The sequence below is a fragment of the Lissotriton helveticus genome, chromosome 1_2, assembly GCF_964261635.1.
Source record: "Lissotriton helveticus chromosome 1_2, aLisHel1.1, whole genome shotgun sequence".
In the NCBI taxonomy this organism is placed as follows: Eukaryota; Metazoa; Chordata; class Amphibia; order Caudata; family Salamandridae; genus Lissotriton; species Lissotriton helveticus.
In genome coordinates, this window is record NC_136058.1 from 53645281 (window position 1) to 53667062 (window position 21782).

A 21782-nucleotide genomic window follows, 5' to 3' on the forward strand; every position below is an offset into this window, starting at 1 on the left:
AGTCAAAGGGTTGTAACGGACTACATACAAAAATGCGACTTAATATTTTAGACAAACGCACTCCTATATAATGTATTAATTTACATATTTAATTTTTATTCCGAATAGCAGTAACGTTTTTATAATCGCTGAAATGTCGGGAATATACTCACAATACAAGCAGCAACATATTATCAAGGATCGGTGTTCAAATAATCGCCGTTGTATCGGCAGGAAACTGCTGATAAAGCAACGATAATGGCCTTGATAATATGCCCTTGTGAATTCCCACAGCACCCCAGGTTCTTGTGTTAACCTGGGCTGCTATAGGAATACACAAGGGCATTCTACCAAGCCCATTATCATGGCTTTATTGGCAGGTTCCTGCCGACAAAAGCGGCTATAATGTATCGCCCTTGGTTGACAAAATGGCCCTTTGCTTCCGAAACAACAACAAATTATTTGTGAAAGGAAAGACTAAGTAGTCTGCAGCAGCTTCACTGTGTAGAAATGTATAATTACCTCCGAGCAGTAACAACAGATAGGTTACAACAGTCTGACAAACAGATCCACAACCTTATTACGCCACTTTTGAGTCACTTTTAACATGGGTAAAGTGACGCAAGGAGCTTGTAAATCTATATCTGACTTTTCAAGAAAAACTCTCAACTCCAAACTCTGTGACTCAATGAGCTGCAACAGTCTAAGTACGGAATATTAAGAAGCCACATTAAAATTCACTTTTGACAGTAATTTTGCAACTCAGTTTACGATGACTAATCAAAATGTCCTTTTGTTTCCTTCACCAAACATCCTTCAGAAGCAACCAAGGCCTATCGAGAAACAGCAATGGAATTGTCTGTAATGTATTGAATATACTTTGACGTATAGAAGCAGAGTTCAAGTTGAGTGGTGAACTCCGGTGGCTGCACTGTTTATACAAGGTAAGCACACCAGCCTACATATACAATGCCTTCATAGCAATGCATTAAAAATAAGTCAGCATATTTACAATCCCATTATGACACTTTTGCGTCAGTAACGCAGTAGGCACTTCCATATAGACACCACTTGAACGCGGCACTATAACAAGTGAAATGTACCATGTACACTGCACTCGTAAAACTGTAGTGTTACATTTATTTGTGAAAGGAGAGAGGGCCATATTATCAAGCCTGGGCGATAAAATTATTGCCACTTTATCGGCAGGAAACTGCTGCTAAAGTGGCGATAATGGGCTTGATAATATGCTCTATGGAATTTCAATCGAAGTTCATGTTAGATGTGAAGGACATCAAACAAGATGGCTGCCAACACTTCCTAGTTTGGAGTATTGACAGCCAATTGGCATGCAGCTCCTGCTCGTAATTGTACGTATTTCCGTAAGTCTACGCCGCGATTTTTCTTTTTTTAAAATAGAGCCTTATTCAACTTTGTTTTACTGTTTTCTTGTGACTCGTTTCTACTGAGGCACAAGATGGCTGCCAACACTTCCTGGTTTCGAGTGTTGACAGACAGTTGACATCCAATCAGCATGCTGCTCGCGCTCGTAATTGAACGGATCTCTGTCCGCGTGTAGAACTCCATCTCTAGATATCGCTATGATTTTACTTGTAATTTTCTCAGAAACTACTGAACGGATTTAAACTATTTAACAAAAAGCACAATCTACGAACCAAACTCTACCTCTCTGCCAAATTTGGTGTAATTACGTTCACCTGTTCGGGCTGTAGCCCTGGCTAAAGGTCCCTATGGAAAATTGCATGGGGAAAACACGTTTTGGGACCCCCTTTTTTTCTCGGCCCCCACTTGACAAATCAACCCCAAACTTTCAGGGAAGGAGCGGAACCGAGCAGCCATTTTCTTGGAGAAATGCACGAAGATTCGTCCACCGGCGCCAAAGTTATTCCAAATAAAATGTTGTGGATTTCATCTGGAAAGTCGGTCCTAACTGTAACTACCTACTTGCGACCACCAGTAGGTAATATATAAATAAAAAAAATTAAAAAAATATATATATATAGTGCTTAATCTATAGCCGTGTTGGATTCGAACCGGCTTTAACACGGGACCCCACTCATCTTTGGTCGGCGACCAAATCGAATTTGCCTCTCGGACCAGATCTGGGAGTTTGCCGTAACTCCGGAAGGAGTAGGACGCCTGACCCTTACTGACCGGAAAGAGAAACCCAGACGCGAGCGGAACAGCTTGGTGAGTGCATCGCTGCTCGGGCTCGAGCGGTGAGCCGGCGGAGATTGAAGTCCGGTGAAAGGAGCGGCACAGAACTAAGTAAGCTCAAAGGGTTATCCGGTATCGGGTTTGCGAGTGGCTGAAGCTATCAGGCGGAGTCCTTTAAACCCCTGTGTGGATTTGAACCAGGAGTCTTAGGAGCCGCCTATATCTAAGGAGGAGCAGTATTGCGGAACTATGTCGAATGACAATGTTCGGGACCGGGAAATGTTGGCAGCAACTACATTTTCCGATGATGCCCCCCTCCCTGCAGACATCCGGGGGAGGGCTACTACCGATACTAACAGTGGCAGCACATCGAAAATCAAGAATCTTTTCAAAACCTTAGAAAAAAAGTCCCGCCAAGAACAAGCTAAGTGGTGGGAGTCTAAATCCCTGCAGCGTTATCTAGAGGTGAATCGCATACCGCGCGGATTGCAGATCTTAACGGCCCCTACCTACGATGAGCCCAATCCTAACCTTATGAAAGAGTGGGCTGAGATCAATCTTGATGCTTCACGGCGACAGGTGCAGGTCTTGGTCAAATACGCCGATATTGACAGAGCGGTATTGCTGGGTGAAATAGCAGCAATTAATGATGAGATTAACACATTAGGTGAGGACGAGGAACGTGACAAATTACTTAAGGCTATGAATGAACGCCTTAGAAAAGAAGAAATAAAAATCGTAGATAGGAAGGCCTACAAATTCCAGAGGGACCGCAACGATTATGAGATGGGCCAGATCTTCACTTTTGCGCGCAAATATGAAAAACAAAAAATCGCCAATTACAGACGGGCAATGCTACACTTAGTGAATCCTCACTGACGACACTCAGTTCAGACCCTGAAACTGAATCGGACTCAGAACGTCACAGATCAGAACAGGCAGCTGGCACCTCTAAACCCACACCAGGCCAGGAAATTGATTTTTTGTGCCAAGAAAGACTAAAAACTCTGAGATCCCACTCACGGGTCGGGAGAGGAGAAAATACCTCAATTACCAGAGGCGCCAGAGGCGTTGGGCGTCAAAGAGGAGGTTATCAAAGGAAATGGAAAAAAGGTGGAAGGGGTCAGGGATCTGCAGCCCCTCAGCAGTAAATAAAACTACCAATAAAACTATCGTTAATCTGACCTCGTTAGTCCTATCTAGTAAGGAGGAAGAAATATTGAAATTAGGATTAATTTATGCTGCACCTTGTGACTTTGATTACCCAGCGACCAGATGCGATGTGTACAAAGCTGTGAGAAAGTTAAAACTCCGCAAATTCTTTGCCTTGAAAGAAAAATCGAAAAATATTCGGATCCAGGCACCTAAACAGCATAGTGAGACAATGAATGCTTCACAAGGCACCAGAATCATAACGGAACTTTGGCTAACAGAAGGCGCAGGCTATGATCATATCAATACAGGGACAGAAAATCCCGACAAATTTGACGACCAAGGAAACAGACTTTCATCTGATGCAAACTTCAAACCTGCATCAACATTTTGTCCGATATTGCCCAGAGACAACCTGGATATTTTCCATGAAAATGTGGTAGCTGATCTCAAGGAACTACAGATACGCACTGGAAAAACCAAAAGAAAATTTGACAACAGGTTGCAACAATATATTGCACTTACCACTAAACTAACAAAGGAAAAAGATCTTATTGTTAGAAACAGTGATAAGGGGGGCAATGTCGTATTAATGACCAAAGCCGAATATGATAAGGAAGCATATGCCCAACTAAATGATCGCACATGTTATGAGCGTATACAGATAAACTCAGTAACAACTATGAAATTGGAATACCATCGCAAACTTTCTAGGTGGAAGTCATCTAAATTGTTATCTGAATCTGAATACAAATATTTAAAAATTGACAATCCAGTGACACCAGTGTTGTATTTTATCCCTAAGATACACAAGAACCCTGTACATCCGCCTGGCAGGCCCATCATTTCTGGCAGGGGTGGTCTGTTGGAACATTCTTCCGTTTTCATTGACTATTTTCTGCAGGGTTACGTACAACAGTTGGGGTCTTATGTTCAGGACACTGGTGACTTTCTTCTTAAAATTAAGGATGTAGAATGGGTCACAGGCGATTGGCTAATCGCCTTAGATGTATCCTCCCTCTATACAAGCATCACGCATGAGGATGGCATCAGAACTGTTGACCATTACCTCTCTAGAAGAGGACCTGAGTTATCTGATCACAATACTATGCTGCTTGACATGTTGCGATTTTGTCTGGAAAACAATGTGTTTCTCTTCAATCACCAACTGTACCGCCAGTTACAGGGCGTGGCAATGGGGGCCAGTTTCTCTCCAAGCTTCGCGTGTCTTCACATGGGAGCTTGGGAGGAACTGGTCCTTGGACATGAATATCGCCACAATATCCGCAACAATTTGGTTGCGTGGTTTCGTTATATCGACGACCTTTTGGTGATTTGGCGAGGTAGTGAGGAAGGGGCACTTAAATTTATAGAGGAAATCAACAACAATGATCTTAACCTCAAATTCACGGCCACTCTAAGCCAGGAAAGTGTTACTTTTCTGGACACTGAACTTTATATTAGAGAAGGCCATCTGGAATCTAGGCTTTTTCGTAAGGTGACTGCCGGTAACAGCATACTGCACGCAGCAAGTGCACACCCCTCACATTTGATATCTAGTATCCCTTATGGGGAGATGCTGCGATTGAAACGTATCTGTAGTAACCCCGTGGATTTAAAAATTGCTCAGGATCAGTGCATAACGCGTTTTTTGGAACGTGGTTATTCGAACCAGACGTTACAAAAAGCGAAAGACAAGTCTATGATACCGTCCCGGGATGATCTCCTCACCCGAGTCAGTAGTAGACAGACTGGAAATACATCAGCACATGCACCAGGGGTAAAAAATTGTTTCCGGATAATTACTGGATACAATAGACAACATCAACAGATACGCAAAATCCTTAACAAACACTGGCCTTTGGTCACCCATGATACTATCATAGGCAATGATCTCCCCAGACAGGTCTCCCTTACTTTCAGCAGGGCCCCCTCTTTACGGGACCATTTGGTAGTCACCAACCCTGAACCCTTTGCTAAATCGACGTGGTGCCAAGAGAATAAGGGCTTTTACAAATGCAGGATTTGCAAAGCCTGCATCCATGGTCAGAACACCAAAACCTACAAGGATGGCTTCACTGATAAGGTACATAGCATATCTCAGGTATTAACATGCAAGACCGAGTATGCTGTGTATATTTTGGAGTGTCCTTGCTTACTGAGATATGTTGGCAGCACGAAGAATGCTGTCCACTTACGAGTTCTCCAGCATCTTCGGGCCATCTCTAACGGTGACAACACCTACCCGGTGGCCCGACATTTTAGAGAATTCCATCAAAGTAACAACAGTGGTTTAAAATATTGGGTGATTGACTCCATCCCCAACAACAGAAGAGGGGGAGACAGAGATACTAAACTGAGAAGGTTGGAGACCAAATACATTTTGCTACTTAACACCAAGTCCCCATCTGGCCTCAATGTCACGGAAGATCTATATACGTGTTTACCTTAATGTTATCAGTGGTCACCCGGCTGGGGATCACTATCAGAAGATTAAACTATATACTTAAGGTATTTATAGGAATTCAGTAGAATAACAACAAGGTTTGTTTATAATGAAATGTGCTGCTATCTATTAGTATATGTTATGTTGTTTTGATCACACGTTTTAAAAAAAAATATGGACTGTGTTAGGTTTTTTTACCGAGTCAGCCCAACACTATTAATCACAAGGAACTTTCACTTTGGGTATACAACTAGGACATTTTAAAACTTGCATGTAGTCTTTCGCTGAGGGCAGACATTATACAATAGGATCATAGGAGGCAGAACCCAATAGCATTTCTTTCCACCAAGTATATAATGACATAATGAGGCTGTATCTCCATGCATTTTGTTACTCATTTTTAATCCTCCCCAGTTATTTAATTACTGGTGTCATACTTGTGCATTAATCAGATCCAGAATATAGCAAGATGTTATGGTTTTGCACATATTGCAGTATTTGCACATTAAAACAGCCTATTTGCACATTCATTGCGTAATTTGCACAGATGATTGGGTATATTGATATGACCCATTCGGTGATATATGCATTGGCACTTTATTGTAAATATTGCTATGTTTTGACAAATTCGAATTTGGTGCTCAAGTATGATTGATCTAGTTATTTGGTGATGAGTAAGCATGGGCGGATTTTGCGGATTGGCAATCCGCGAACTTGCGTATTTACGGATTCGCAATCCGCGAAGATCCGCGAACTCTAGCGGACTTGCGGATTTTTCCGTTTTTTGTGTTGGCGCGTGTTCGCGCCGATTTTGGGACAAGTTCGCAATTGCGAACTTACTTTTCGGCTTGCAACGGCCGCGACTATGTTGTTTCTACGTCTGGTTTATCATCACAGGTTCACAGCACCCTCTGTTTCACCACTGCCACCCTCTGGGACACCCATGCCACCCTCTAGTACATCCTCACAGGCACCTATTAGGTTTATTTATTACTGTAGATTATGGTGGTTGAAAAAAGCTAGCACACCTGCCCTTCTTCAACTGCCATCAATTAATTTGTGTTTCATTAATGTGTCAGTAATTTTGAAAGTTCCAGTCTGGCTGGCACCTGCTTCCTTCCTTATCTGTAATTTGCTTTTTGTTGCAGTGAAATTTTTTTTTTACAGGACCTTTATGGTGCTATTCTATGAGCCTGCTGTTTGGGTCATAGCAGGGTCATAGAATTGTTGCAAACTCTGGAGGGGCCCATCAGGAAGCACTACCTTGAATGTTACTAATGTTAAGTTTGAACTTTTGCACCTGCTCATTGCTTTCATTTTAGCTAAAATCGTTTTTTTTGCAATTTCGCGCGTTATTTGGGGCGCGAATCCGTGCGAGATCGATTTCGGAAGCCGCGAATACGTGCGAATACAAAATTGTTTTTGTTGCGACGTGTATGTTCGCGTGATCTTGCGCGTGTTCGCGAGGCGCTTCTAGCTATTCGTTTGCCAAGTTACCCTATCGGTCGTACACGGGCGCGGCCATCTTGTTGGCGTGACGTAATTCCGTTTCCGCCCGCTATGTGTAATCTCGCAAAGTGTGCTGCTCGCGAGTACAAGTTCGCGCGTACTCGCAAGGAAAATCTCGCGCGAACTTACCCACGCGGTCGTGAACGGGCGCGGCCATCTTGTTTCTCATTCATTGCTATGGTTCTGGGCATGCTTTCTCTATCCTCTCTCAATCTCTGCCATCCTTTGCTTGTTTGAAGTTTTTTTGATCTAATTTTACTTATTATCTAACCCTCTATTTTTCTAGCTCTATATTTTTGTGTTTTCTGCAGCTTTTAGTTACTTTTAAACTACTTTTTTAAACTCTTTTATTTTCTTCTTCACTATTCTATTTCTTCTTTATCATTTAAGTTTATTTCTGCCCAGACCATGGTAAAGGGAGCCGGGAAGCACCCTGAGAAGGGGAAGGGTCCCGCACCCCGTGCCCGGCTCCCGTGCGGGCGTTTAAGGGGGGAGCAAGTGGTCCCGAGGGAGATCTTTAGCGCGGAGGAAGTGGCGGCACTGATCTTCCATGTCCAGCGCCGCCTCCCCAAGACGATCCTGGGAGGCGGCAAGATCGCGACCGGCTATGGCATCCGGGAGCGCCGCCAGCGGTGGGAGAAGGTGTGCCGGGCCATGTACAAGATCTCTGGGGTCCGGCGCACATATAACCAGGCCACCCACCGCTGGACCGATGTCATGGACCGGGAGCGGGACTTGCTGGACGCGCTCGGCGTAGAGGTCCCCGGGCTTGGTGAGTAGTAGTAGTAGTACATTTACTACTCTGTTTTATCCTGCTCTGTTATTTGCAAATCTTTGTTCTTTACCAAGAGCAATAATGCTGCCGATTACATTGAGGTAAATTATATTTCAAAATCTTCTATGCATTTCATTTTCAGGTGCACTGCTCTCCTTCTCAGTAGCCTTGCTTGCTACTATGCTTCTTTGTTTTGTATGTTGTGTTCAGAAGCATTTCATTGGCCTGAGAAATTATGTATCAGTGTACTGTAAAGAAAAGAACTGCGTAATGCTAGACAGTAAGGGTCATATTTTCAATTACCGGCGCATCCCTGCAAAGTAGCAGGGATGCGGCAGTAATTGTGTGCCATGCCACCACCACCCATTGGCCCAAAACGTCACAGAAGCCTTACGCATCTGTGCCGTAAAGGCAGCGCATTGCTGGAGTTGCGTGCCAACGATGGCGCAGCTCCAGCAATGCTCTGGGGTACCCTATCTCCCCAATGCTGCATCAAGCCGTACGTCGGCTTCAAGCGCGCAGGGTTTGAGTCATGCATCATTGTCATAAAAATGACTGATTGACATCTTGTAGATTTCCCTCAGCCACTTTTAGGATTCGTTCCTGCGCAGGTACGCCCTCCCTTGCGCCGGAACGCCCCCTGATGGCGCAGGGCTTTACAACGTGATGCATCGCCCATATGCCCATATGTGTTTTTTTTTTTAATATATACGCCGCACCAACACCATGGCGAGTCTTTTGTTCTGCCGCTGCGTCAGAAAAGGCACGCAACAATGGAGGAAAATCAGCCGCAACTTCCGCAAGGGACTTATAAATCAGCCCCAACAGACTGAAGTCCAGTGTCCTTCCTTTAGACAGTCACATGGCTATCAGAAGAAATAGTGGCGGTGGTGGCGGGTGGATTGATAGTTTGAGTATTCACTGATCTGCAAGCAGGATGGACTTTGTCTGTCACGTGTTGTGCACTACTGCCTGCAGTGCCAGGCCTAGGCAAACCTCTTTAGTAGTCTGTTTATTGAGTTACATAGGAACTTTCTAAGTCAACGTTCCGCAAATCAGGCAATACGAATAACGTAGTATACCACATGAGATAGATCCCGTGGAATAGTTGTCTATCTATTTGCTATTTTTCCAAAATATGTTGTTATTGTTCTTTTGAAATGTTTGATTTGGTTGAAAAATCTCATCCATGTTTTATGGTTTTTCTTTCTTTCATGTTGTACATCAGCTCCCCCCAAGGGCAAGAGGACACAGGAGGAGGGTGCTGAGGATGCAGGCCAGGATCGGGCAGGCGAGGGCTCCTTTGCTGGCCCCAGTAAGTTTACATTTTACTAAACAGTACCTATTTTTTCCTAGCGTTCCTCATTCGATTTTTTCTAAATCGTCTTTGATCTTCTTGTAGACTGGATATAAATTCTTATCCTGCCTCGAATATGATGACTCCCTGTGGTATTACTAGACTATTCTTATTAGTCTGTCTGTGTAGCTAACTAAGATTGGACATTTGGCAATTCCATTGGACTCCCATTATATTCAGCAATACCTCTATGCACTGTCTCCTTACTGACTAGATAGTGTGGCAGAGTCATTCAGCTCCCGAAGTCACCGATTATAGATCCCCAATGATCTCTAGATTATCGTACGCAGGACAAGAGAGTAGTACGGAGTCACAGCACAGTCAAGAAGTGTCAGAGGCACTCATGCTTGCAAAAATTCCAAAACCTTTAGCTCATCCACTCTAGTCTAGAGGAACAAAAACCACAGAGTCTATTTAAGTGTAAAAGCTTTATTAAAAGTAAACACATTTATTGAAATCTACTTTGTCATAAAACTATTTAACTGTAAACGGAAAAGTGGTTAGTGCTGACGATTAATTGGACACATTTCTTGTGGTCGAGCCGAACTCTCACCTACTTTGAACTTGATCCTGGTCGTGTTCTTAGGACTCAGGAGTCAAGCTTCTGTCTGTTAGGAGAAAAAGTGGTGCGTGTTAAAAATCAAAAGCAAGCATTCATCAGTTGTGCATAAAAGTGCAGCAAGACAACAGCCTTCCCTGGAAAATGGGACATTTTTACTATGGAGTAGACAGTCACAAATTATTACATTGTATTCTGTTTTTTTAACATTTCTCCTAGACCAAATATTATATAGTAGTGAGTGGTGTATTCTAACTTTCTTAAATGTACTTTGTAGGTGTAACATCTGGTGACGGGGCCAGCGCGGAGGTGGCTGATGTGTTGGACTTGGACTCGGAGGCCTCTGGGGAGGATGCGGCGGTAGAAGAGCTGGTGGCCGTTCCTGTGGGGGATCAAACGGTGGTGGCGGAAACAGGTAAGCTATATATTCCTTACTTATTGAGATTGAAGACTGCATAGTGTGCTTTCTGCACGGGTGTATTACAATTACAAATCAACCAGGTAGTAGCCTCCTCGAAATGTACTTCGACTTAGCTGTGAAGTTTTTGGTGAGAAGAATCCCAATAAGTTCTTAGACGAACGTGATGGATGGGATGAACGAAAAGCGAAAGAAGGGTGTAAGTAAGTGGGACGCGAACTTGTATGATGGCTGGCAAAGAAGAACGATATGTGTTTGCTTGGACCCAGAGGTGGCTGGGAAGGAAAGAATATGGTATGGTGCATGGCTGGGTCAATGATGAAGCAAGGATGGGTGGAAGGACAGCAGCCTGGGTGGGTGAAACAGAAACTGTATGTGTGCGTATACTTTGAATGAATGGATGCCTGGAGCATGGTATTCTCTGACTCTTACATAGCAAATGTGTATCTAGAGAGAGTAGATGGTCGCCAGGTGAAGTAAGTGTTACCTTGAAGAGCATGTACCACCGCACCCGCACGTCCGTCCCAGTGCAGGGAAGGCAAGGAAAAGAAATTGTAAATGTGTCCAATACTTCCATGAATAGTAGCAGTACTTTGTATTGCGTTTGCATTCACAGCATATATCTGGTTATTACGGTGGACACTCCGTACCTCTCTTAATAACTTTAGTTTACTTGTAGTACGTCATTCATGTGTGGGTGTATCACTGTGTTCACTCAATATTAAGCAAAGCACCTAAAGTCATCTCATCTGTCATTAAATACGTCCCATGTGAAGTGATAGATAATCAAATTAGTTAGCTTCTTCAGTTTCCTTTTCTAGTACTCATTTGCACTGTAGGGTGAAAGGTAAATTAATTAAGCAGTAGCCCTTGTAACAGAGTATTCTCAGTGCCACCCGTAATAGAAAAGTAATAGCTTCACCACCTGCATGTACTGGACCGGTACAGTAACGCAAGTCTGTCTCCATCATCATGGTGTGCAACTTTTTTTCTCGGGTGCAACTTCACTGTGCTGTGTCCATGTCATTCTGCCGGCTTGCATAAGATAACGTACCCATTTCCCTAAACAAGAGAGAAGAAGAAGAATAAGACTGGTGTACTGTCATAGTCGACTGTAATGGAAGTCCATAGTGGTCGTAGAATTAGTTCATTAAACTACCACTACTGTTAGAGCAAGGATGCAGAAGTGGGAGGGTTACATAGATACTGTCCTCAATAGTTATGTACTGTGCTTTCAATTTGCTACTTGTACTCTGTGACCCAACTTTCGGCTCAATCACTTTGTGTTATTAATAAGGAGCATTGGTTACAGACTATGTCTTTCTTTCTTCATATAGTTGCTCCTTCTTCCAAATCAACAACAAGGAGGGAGCAGGCTAGATTGGCCCGGCAACGGAGGCTGGAGGCCACAGTCGCCGAGTATCGGCGGCTGGTGGCCCTGGAGGAGGAGGAGGACACGCAGTCGAGCGGGGCAACATCTTCGACTGCATCCTCCTCCGTGACTAAACCAGCGGGACCGAGCCGGGCTAAGAAAGCCGACCGCCACCGCCAAGCACCGGAAACACCAGCTGCCCCCCACAGGAGCTGCAAGGAACGCCAACACCGCCTACGAGTCCGCATGTCCAACCTGGAGCAGGAGGTCCTGAGGTATAAGACCTTGGTTAAGGGCCTCCGCTCCGAGCTTGCCACCCTCCGCAAGGAGTATGATGCCCATGCCGCATCATGCACCAGCACCAGCACCCTCCAGTAGTGGAGTGTCCCTTGCCCTTTTTTTATAGACTTTTGGGGGGTGGGATTTGGGAGTTGGGATCGTTTTGGGACGTTTCAGAGACAATCGTTGGGGTTAGGGTGGGTGAGGGAGATTATTTTGTTAGGGATAAATAAATATATTTTTCAACTACTTTATCTGACCATACCTGTTTTTTACTGCTTTTCAGTCTGGTGGGTGGGGGGCGGGGGTGTAACAGTAACTTTGTTTTCCTGAACAGTCGTAGGACTTTAGTAGTACAACCGTCAAACTCTTGTCTACTCCGAAATAATACTCCATTATACTACCTCCCACCAAACGCTTATCTTACCTGTAATTTGTGTTAGAAATTAGGGCTAGGCCCAGGGCTGGCTCCAGGTGAAATGGGGATTAACGTTGTCATTCCTGGGCGGGTGACATTTCCTCATTGCGGTGTTACTAGTGGTGTGACACAGTGGCAGTTGCATGCCTATGGAAAAAAAGAAAACGAAACCTTGTTTGTACTCCTTACTGTAGCATTACAACGGTTACGGTACGATCGAGAAAATAGCAGGTGACAGTACACTAGAACAGTGCCATAATGTAGCCTAACAAATGGTAAAGTATTGCAAGTATAACTAGTACTTGCGTTGAATTTATTTGACATTGGCTACTACTACTAGAAGATATAGTACTGAAGCTGAGTAAGTCTAGAAGATATCCTCGTATTCCTTCACCAGCCTGTTGCTGCTATCACCTTATCCTCCCCAGCAAGTGTGTGGAATTATTGATGTCATTTTAGTCAGACATCAAGCAAAACAACACAGCCCGGGGGAAGAGGGTTAGGGTTTGTAAAATGGATGGGAATGGGGGTTTCTTTTTGGGTAGGTTTTGTTGAGAGAAGAAAAAAAAAGCAGAGCATGGACAAACAATAATTGAAGATACAGAGTTTACAGACAATCTTTGGTTACAAAGTAAAGGTAAGCACATGCAGTCACACTCATAGAATAAAAGACAACAATGGATACTGTATCTGTATTGCGTATGTTGTTGGAGTTGTCCTGTTGAAATTGGTAAGTAAGTTGCATGCAGCAAACAATTCCTCTTATTGGCGGCACTCCTCCATTCCAGCTGACGCTTCGTCCATCAATGTGGTGGTGACCACTGACAGAAGAGACACCCTGTCCACTGCCTGCCTGGCGGATGTTGACTGAAACCCGGCCTGTAATTATTGAACGGAAAACAGGAAGTGCTATTACAATACCACTGATAAATAAATAAAAGGTATGTACGCTGTGTGGTTCAAAAAGTCACACTTTGATGATGCCTAGCAGAAAAATGGTTACAAAACGTACTTTGAAAGTAACAGTAGACCCAAATACAGACCGTGGATTGTATTCAAACCACTTGCCTGCAAGCAAAAGTATCCATAGCCAGCATCGCTCCAACAGTGCTCTACAACAACAGAACCGCGTTGCAATAGAACCCCCCTAAACACATGCAATCCTGCTGCTAGGGCTAACCCTAACGAACCCTAACTTACAAAGTGCCAAAACTGGTGTTTCCTTATGGATTTTGTCCAACTAACTTCTAGCCGGTATTAGACCTTCCCAGGAATGCCCCAGGCAAGACCCGCCAACCCACCCGCAAAAAAACACCCGACACAACACCACCAAACAGCGAAAAAGCTAAATCTCATACTTACAATGTCTCTCGGCCTTCGGTCCAAACGCGGCGCTGTGCAGCTAGGTCGTCATCATCATCATCAATCATCATAACTCCTGTTTTCCACCACGGATTTCCTGAAAAGCAAATGCAATCAAGATTAGACTGTCGCAGCAGTGCTTCGACAGAGACCCCGGCCGCAACCCACCCACGAACAGCAGGAAGCCCCCCAAAACGCTACATTGAGCAAGATGTCTGAAGAAATGGCAAAAAAAAGGCTGTTCCTTATGGATTTTGTCCAAAACACTTGTATCCGGTATTAGACCTTCCCAGGAAAGCCCCAGGCAAGACCCGCCGGCGCCAACCCACCCGCAAAAAAACACGCGACACAACACCACCAAACAGCGAAAAAGCTAAATCTCATACTTACAATGTCTCTCGGCCTTCGGTCCAAACGCGGCGCTGTGCAGCTAGGTCGTCATCATCATCAATCATCATAACTCCTGTTTTCCACCACGGATTTCCTGAAAAGCAAATGCAATCAAGATTAGACTGTCGCAGCAGTGCTTCGACAGAGACCCCGGCCGCAACCCACCCACGAACAGCAGGAAGCCCCCCAAAAGCTACATTGAGCAAGATGTCTGAAGAAATGGCAAAAAAAAGGCTGTTCCTTATGGATTTTGTCCAAAATACTTGTATCCGGTATTAGACCTTCCCAGGAATGCCCCAGGCAAGACCCGCCGGCGCCAACCCACCCGCAAAAAAACACCCGACAACACCCCCAAACAGCGAAAAAGCTAAATCTCATACTTACAATATCTCTCGGCCTTCGGTCCAAAGTAACGCGCTGTGCAGCTAGGTCATCATCAATCATCATAACTCCTGTTTTCCACCACGGATTTCCTGAAAAGCAAATGCAATCAAGATTAGACTGTCGCAGCAGTGCTTCGACAGACACCAAAAATTACACACAAACCCCCGGAACCCCGCCAAAGAGCACCTCAAAGGCAAGCAAGTCAGCAAAAACGGCAAGAAATTTTCACCTCATATTTGGTCCAAAACACTTTTGTCCATTATTAGAGCTTCACAGCAATGGGCCCAAAACCGTCAACTCACCCGCAAAGAAGTACAACACCCCCACAAGTGCTGAGTCTTTCTTCATTGTGCGTAATCCAGCACTCTGCTTGGAGGGAAATCGCAGTCTGGAGGAGGAGGATAGAGGAGCATGTTCTTCAGAACTTGTGAACCTGAGGAATGTAGACTGCGGCACCTTCAAATCAATAAGCAAACAAGTGAAGACAGTTCTGATGATGGTCTTCTTTTTGGGATTAGGTGATTAAAGTTTGAATTAAATTAACTGTGCAAAACAAAGAAAGAGAGACACAAAGCACACAGGAATAAAAGTGAATAAGGACGAAAAAGAAAGTTCTTGATTGATTGTCTCATTTTCAGGGCTCGGTGTCAGGGAATAAGAACAAGATTTCGTCATCATACTCTGCGAATTCAGGCTGGATGAGGTCAGTGGCACCGAACAGAGAAAAAATCCCCTCATCTACGTTGCTGTCCTCATCGTCTTCATGTGGCGTGCTTTCTCGCACTTTGTAATCTGGTGGTATGAGGTGCTGATTCATCTTGATCATTGTCAGCCGCTCCACATTTTTGGGCGATAGGCGGCTCCGTTTGGCAGTTACAATGCCACCAGCAGCACTGAAAACACGTTCAGAAGACACACTTGCGAGTGGGCAAGACAAATAGTTTATAGCCAGGTTGTAGAGCTGTGGCCACAATTGTTTTTTGCCATGCCAATACTGCAATGGCTCCTCATTAAGAAAGACCACTGTTGAGTCATTCAGATAGTCCTGCACCATCGACTCAAGGTCATCAACTGTTCCTCCACTTTGCTTACTTTTTGCTGTGCCTGTGACATTTTTTAGAGAACCATACCCCATCAAACTTAGCCAATCCTCCTCCCCAGCCACTGTTAGTGTTGTCATTGTGTGTGGTGCAGATGATCCAGTTGCCGGTGTCTTTAACGGCTGAGAGGTCACTTGTGCCCCAGCCACAGGTGCAGAAGTGGATTCTTGTGACTGCGGATGGCCTGCTGATGCTGATGCTGATGTACTGGCTTCTCCTTCAATAACCTGCCGTTCTTTTTCAAACCTCTTGGCTGACCAGGCTAACCAATGTTTGTACTTTTGAACATCTGCATCAGCGAAAGGAAAGAATGCGTTGTCTGCCAGCGCCTTTTTGTAGCGTGGATCCAGAATAGTAGCACAAATGTAATGCTGATCTGAGTTGATGTTTTTAAGACGTTCATCACCACGTAGGCGATGTAATAATTTCTCAGACAAAATGAAATGGTTTTTTTTTTTTCATCTTTTTCAAACTCAGAAGAAACCGCCATCAGTTGGTGCTCCAGTATGCACAACAATGGGATAGCTTTTCCCAAATTACAGTCCTCCTGGCTGACTGCACGCGTGAAGAACTCAAAAGGACGAAGCATGTCTGTCAGGCTTTTAACTATGGCCCATTGCGCCTTACTCATCCGCAGGTCCTCCTTCTGAGATGTAGCCTCTGTCAAGAAATAGTGATCGAGTACCGTATACTGCTCATGCAGACGCTCAAGCATGTAGAAGGTTGAGTTCCAACGTGTTGCCACCTCCTGGATGAGTGCTTTCACTGGCATTCCACGTTGAAGTAGCAGTCTCCGCAGATGCTTCCGGGCCTTAAAAGAATGGCTGAAATGGTTGCACATTTTGCGGCAGGTGGCCATTACCTCGAACGCTGGACTCTCTTTATCACTCAAGAATTTTTGAACTACCAGGTTGATACAGTGCGCCAAACACGGCACTCTAACATGGTGACCCTGTGACATGGCCTTAACTACATTGGCGCCATTATCCGTGGAAACATAACCAATCTTGCGTTTTAGGGGGGATAGCATTGACAACACCTTTTTGTCAAACTCTTCCAAAAGGTTTTCTGCTGTGTGACTTTTCTCCAAGGCAAACATGGCTAGTGTTGCATGTTTCCGAGCAGCTTTGAAAACTTGGTCCGGGTCAACACCTGCGTTTAGCTTTGCTATAACACCTGAAAAAGAGACCCAGTGTGCAGTGATGCACATGTAATCATCGCCTGGGCCACTGGTCCACATGTCTGTTGTCAGATGTATTGTGTGAACAGCACTCTTCTGCAAAGCTGCCCCAATCGCCTGCAGCACATCTTCATGTAGTGCTGGAACCGCAACTCTGGCAAAATAGAACCGGCTCGGAACCTTCCATTTAGGGCAGAGCGTTGCAACTAATTCAAGAAAACCTACCGCTTCTACAAAAGAAAAAGGTAGAAGGTCCACAGCTAGCATTTTAGCCAGCTTAGTGTTATACAGACGCGTCAGTGGGTGGTTGCGTTCATATGGCACGTCTGAAGTAAGCATTGTTCTAATGTTGGCCTGGACCAAGCATTTACGGGCTGATAATGACTTCGTTGACCCAATTTTGCTCGCTGGTGAACTTTTGTGCGTTGGTGTCTCACTCGCTCCAACACTCTTAGTGTGCCTCACATTGGGTGTGCTGCTGAGAGGGGTACTGGGTGTAAGGGAAGTGTTTGACACGTCTTCTTCCTGCTCGTCAACATCAGATGAAACATCAACGTTTCCTTGATTTTGGCCTTTCTTGATCGCAGCTAGGTGCGCAAACCATTGGACACCGTGCTTTCTGTCAAGATGACCACTCTGGCCGCCGGTACCATAGTTGCTACCTGGCTTACCACGACTAACTGCAAGCTTACAAAGGGTACAAATGGCAAACCTTGGATTTTTGGGACAAACAGTAAAGAAGTCCCAAACTGGGGACTTGAAGTGTCTGTGGGACCTGGAGGAGGCGGCGATACTGGTGGTGGTGGTGGTCATGAAGCTAATGCCAGATGAAGTGGAGGATCTGGATTGGCCAACTTTTGTACGTTTTCCACTTTCACCGCCACTAATTAAGGTCGAGGTTGACGCAGGTCTCTTCTTGCCAGAAAGAAATATGGAAGCGGGACGAGTTGGTGTACTACTTAACTCCAATGATTGTGGTGTTTCCACTGCCTCCTCATCGACAACATCATCATCATCATCATCACGCGCAGCAGCTCTTCGGGCTAGGGTCAAAATGTCTGTTTGCTGCATGCCCGCTGGGGCTGCAGTGACCTTTATGATGACTGGGTCGTCGTTGGCAGAGTCTTCATCAGCAGCAGTATCCGCCACTTCTTGTTGAGCCTCATCACACTCCATAAGTCTGAGACTTTGGACGAGCTTCCTTTTACGCTTAAGTACCTTTGTTGGATCATGGTGTGCCTCACTCTCAGACGGCTGTGGTGCTGGTTCCCAAGTTTGATCCGTATCATCAGAAGGAGGTGTGCTTGAAGAGGATGTAGACACCACCCTTGATCTCTTCCTTGCTAGGGTTGTGGAAGACAATGAAGGATCATCAGGAGGAGTGGCTTCCTCAAATGATACCTCGCCTTGATTGTCGATTTCCTGATGTGCCCCTACTTCGGGAGGAACAACTATTGTGGGCACTTGTTGTGACCCTCCATGCACCTCTGCATGCGCATCTCCTTGCGCTGCCTCTCCTTCCACATGTACTTGGGCTTGTACTTGCACATGTGATTGTTGTTGCCGCTGTGGTTGTTCAACACTCGTCAGATGAGCTACAACAACCTGTGTTGATTGAGGGACATTGCTGCTGCTTTCTTGCGATGAGCCAACATCACTGGTCGATGGTGATTGAAGAAGTATACTGGCTGCCTCTGCAGCACTCAAGGGCTTGGACTTAAGTTGGCGTGGTGGTGGTGGTGGCACTGAGCCCAATGGAGCGGGGGTGCTGCTGCCAGCTTGGTCCCCAGCAGATCCCGCTGCAGCTGCTGCAGGCATACTTTTTTTTTTACTCACAAAAAAAGGGGCGGGCGGCACACCAGTGTCCTTGGTAACTTGCTTCTTCTGCTCCTTACTGGCACCTTTCTTGCTAGAGGAGCTACGGGTTACTTTTTTTGGGGCCATCTTCTTCAGAGCAGGTCAGCAGGCAGCAGTTGCACGAGTTGCAGAGGGTTCTGTGTCCAGACGTGACGTCGCGTGACGTTATGCTGCACACACCGCTGCAGGACTTCTTCCTGGCACTGGTGGTTCTATTGAGTCTTCTTGTGCACCTAAAAGCAATGGAAGACAGAGGAACATCAGTTCAGTTATACACCCCAAAAAATCGACAAAACACAGAAAAATGAGCACAATCCCATGCCATCCATGATGTTTACATTGAAGACACCCCACAGAAAGACTAGGGACATGCAAGTATGCAACACTCACTACCCCTGGGCATAAGGGATGAAAAGTAGGCAAAATAAGTGCAGGCCTCAGACACTGCCTCTCCTCAAAATGGCCCCCTTACACCCCAAGCACATGTTGCTGCCTGTACCAGCCAGCACTCAAGATGGCCACCACCACCACCCACATGGCCAGTCCACATCAACAGTACACCCCCAAAAAACAGAAAAACAGCCAGAAATCACCACAATCCAATGCCATCCATGATGTTTACATCAAAGAGAGTGAGACAACACCACAGGCACACTCAGTCCATGCACCACCACCACCCCTGGGCAAGCAAAAGGCCACACCAGCAGCCCCCCAAAAACGACAAAAAAAAAATAAAATAAGCACAATCCCAGCCCATCCATGGCCTCAATTATGTTTAAATTCAAGAAGACACCCCACAGAAAGACTAGGCCCATGCAACACTCACCACCCCTGGGCAAAGGGCCACACCAGCAGGCCCAAAAAAACGACAAAAAACAATAAAATCTGCACAATCCCAGCCCATCCATGGCCTCAATGGTGTTTAAATTCAAGAAGACACCCCACAGAAAGACTAGGCCCATGCAACACTCACCACCCCTGGGCAAAGGGCCACACCAGCAGGCCCAAAAAAACGACAAAAACCAATAAAATCTGCACATTCCCAGTCCATCCATGACCTCAATGGTGTTTAAATTCAAGAAGACACCCCTCAGAAACACTAGGCCCATGCAACACTCACTACCCCTGGGCATAAGGGATGAAAAGTAGGCAAAATAAGTGCAGGCCTCAGACACTGCCTCTCCTCAAAATGGCCCCCTTACACCCCAAGCACATGTTGCTGCCTGTACCAGCCAGCACTCAAGATGGCCACCACCACCACCCACATGGCCCGTCCACATCAACAGTACACCCCCAAAAAACAGAAAAACAGCCAGAAATCACCACAATCCAATGCCATCCATGATGTTTACATCAAAGAGAGTGAGACAACACCACAGGCACACTCAGTCCATGCACCACCACCACCCCTGGGCAAGCAAAAGGCCACACCAGCAGCCCCCCAAAAACGACAAAAAAACAATAAAATAAGCACAATCCCAGCCCATCCATGGCCTCAATTATGTTTAAATTCAAGAAGACACCCCACAGAAAGACTAGGCCCATGCAACACTCACCACCCCTGGGCAAAGGGCCACACCAGCAGGCCCAAAAAAACGACAAAAAACAATAAAATCTGCACAATCCCAGCCCATCCATGGCCTCAATGGTGTTTAAATTCAAGAAGACACCCCACAGAAAGACTAGGCCCATGCAACACTCACCACCCCTGGGCAAAGGGCCACACCAGCAGGCCCAAAAAAACGACAAAAACCAATAAAATCTGCACATTCCCAGTCCATCCATGACCTCAATGGTGTTTAAATTCAAGAAGACACCCCTCAGAAACACTAGGCCCATGCAACACTCACTACCCCTGGGCATAAGGGATGAAAAGTAGGCAAAATAAGTGCAGGCCTCAGACACTGCCTCTCCTCAAAATGGCCCCCTTACACCCCAAGCACATGTTGCCTGTACCAGCCAGCACTCAAGATGGCCACCACCACCACCCACATGGCCAGTCCACATCAACAGTACACCCCCAAAAAACAGAAAAACAGCCAGAAATCACCACAATCCAATGCCATCCATGATGTTTACATCAAAAAGAGTGAGACAACACCACAGGCACACTCAGTCCATGCAACACTCACCACCCCTGGGCAAAGGGCCACACCAGCAGGCCCAAAAAAACGACAAAAAACAATAAAATCTGCACAATCCCAGCCCATCCATGGCCTCAATGGTGTTTAAATTCAAGAAGACACCCCACAGAAAGACTAGGCCCATGCAACACTCACCACCCCTGGGCAAAGGGCCACACCAGCAGGCCCAAAAAAAACGACAAAAAACAATAAAATCTGCACAATCCCAGCCCATCCATGGCCTCAATGGTGTTTAAATTCAAGAAGACACCCCTCAGAAACACTAGGCCCATGCAACACTCACTACCCCTGGGCATAAGGGATGAAAAGTAGGCAAAATAAGTGCAGGCCTCAGACACTGCCTCTCCTCAAAATGGCCCCCTTACACCCCAAGCACATGTTGCCTGTACCAGCCAGCACTCAAGATGGCCACCACCACCACCCACATGGCCAGACCACATCAACAGTACACCCCCAAAAAACAGAAAAACAGCCAGAAATCACCACAATTCAATGCCATCCATGATGTTTACATCAAAGAGAGTGAGACAACACCACAGGCACACTCAGTCCATGCACCACCACCACCCCTGGGCAAGCAAAAGGCCACACCAGCAGCCCCCCAAAAACGACAAAAAACAATAAAATAAGCACAATCCCAGCCCATCCATGGCCTCAATTATGTTTAAATTCAAGAAGACACCCCACAGAAACACTAGGCCCATGCAACACTCACTACCCCTGGGCATAAGGGATGAAAAGTAGGCAAAATAAGTGCAGGCCTCAGACACTGCCTCTCCTCAAAATGGCCCCCTTACACCCCAAGCACATGTTGCCTGTACCAGCCAGCACTCAAGATGGCCACCACCACCACCCACATGGCCAGACCACATCAACAGTACACCCCCAAAAAACAGAAAAACAGCCAGAAATCACCACAATCC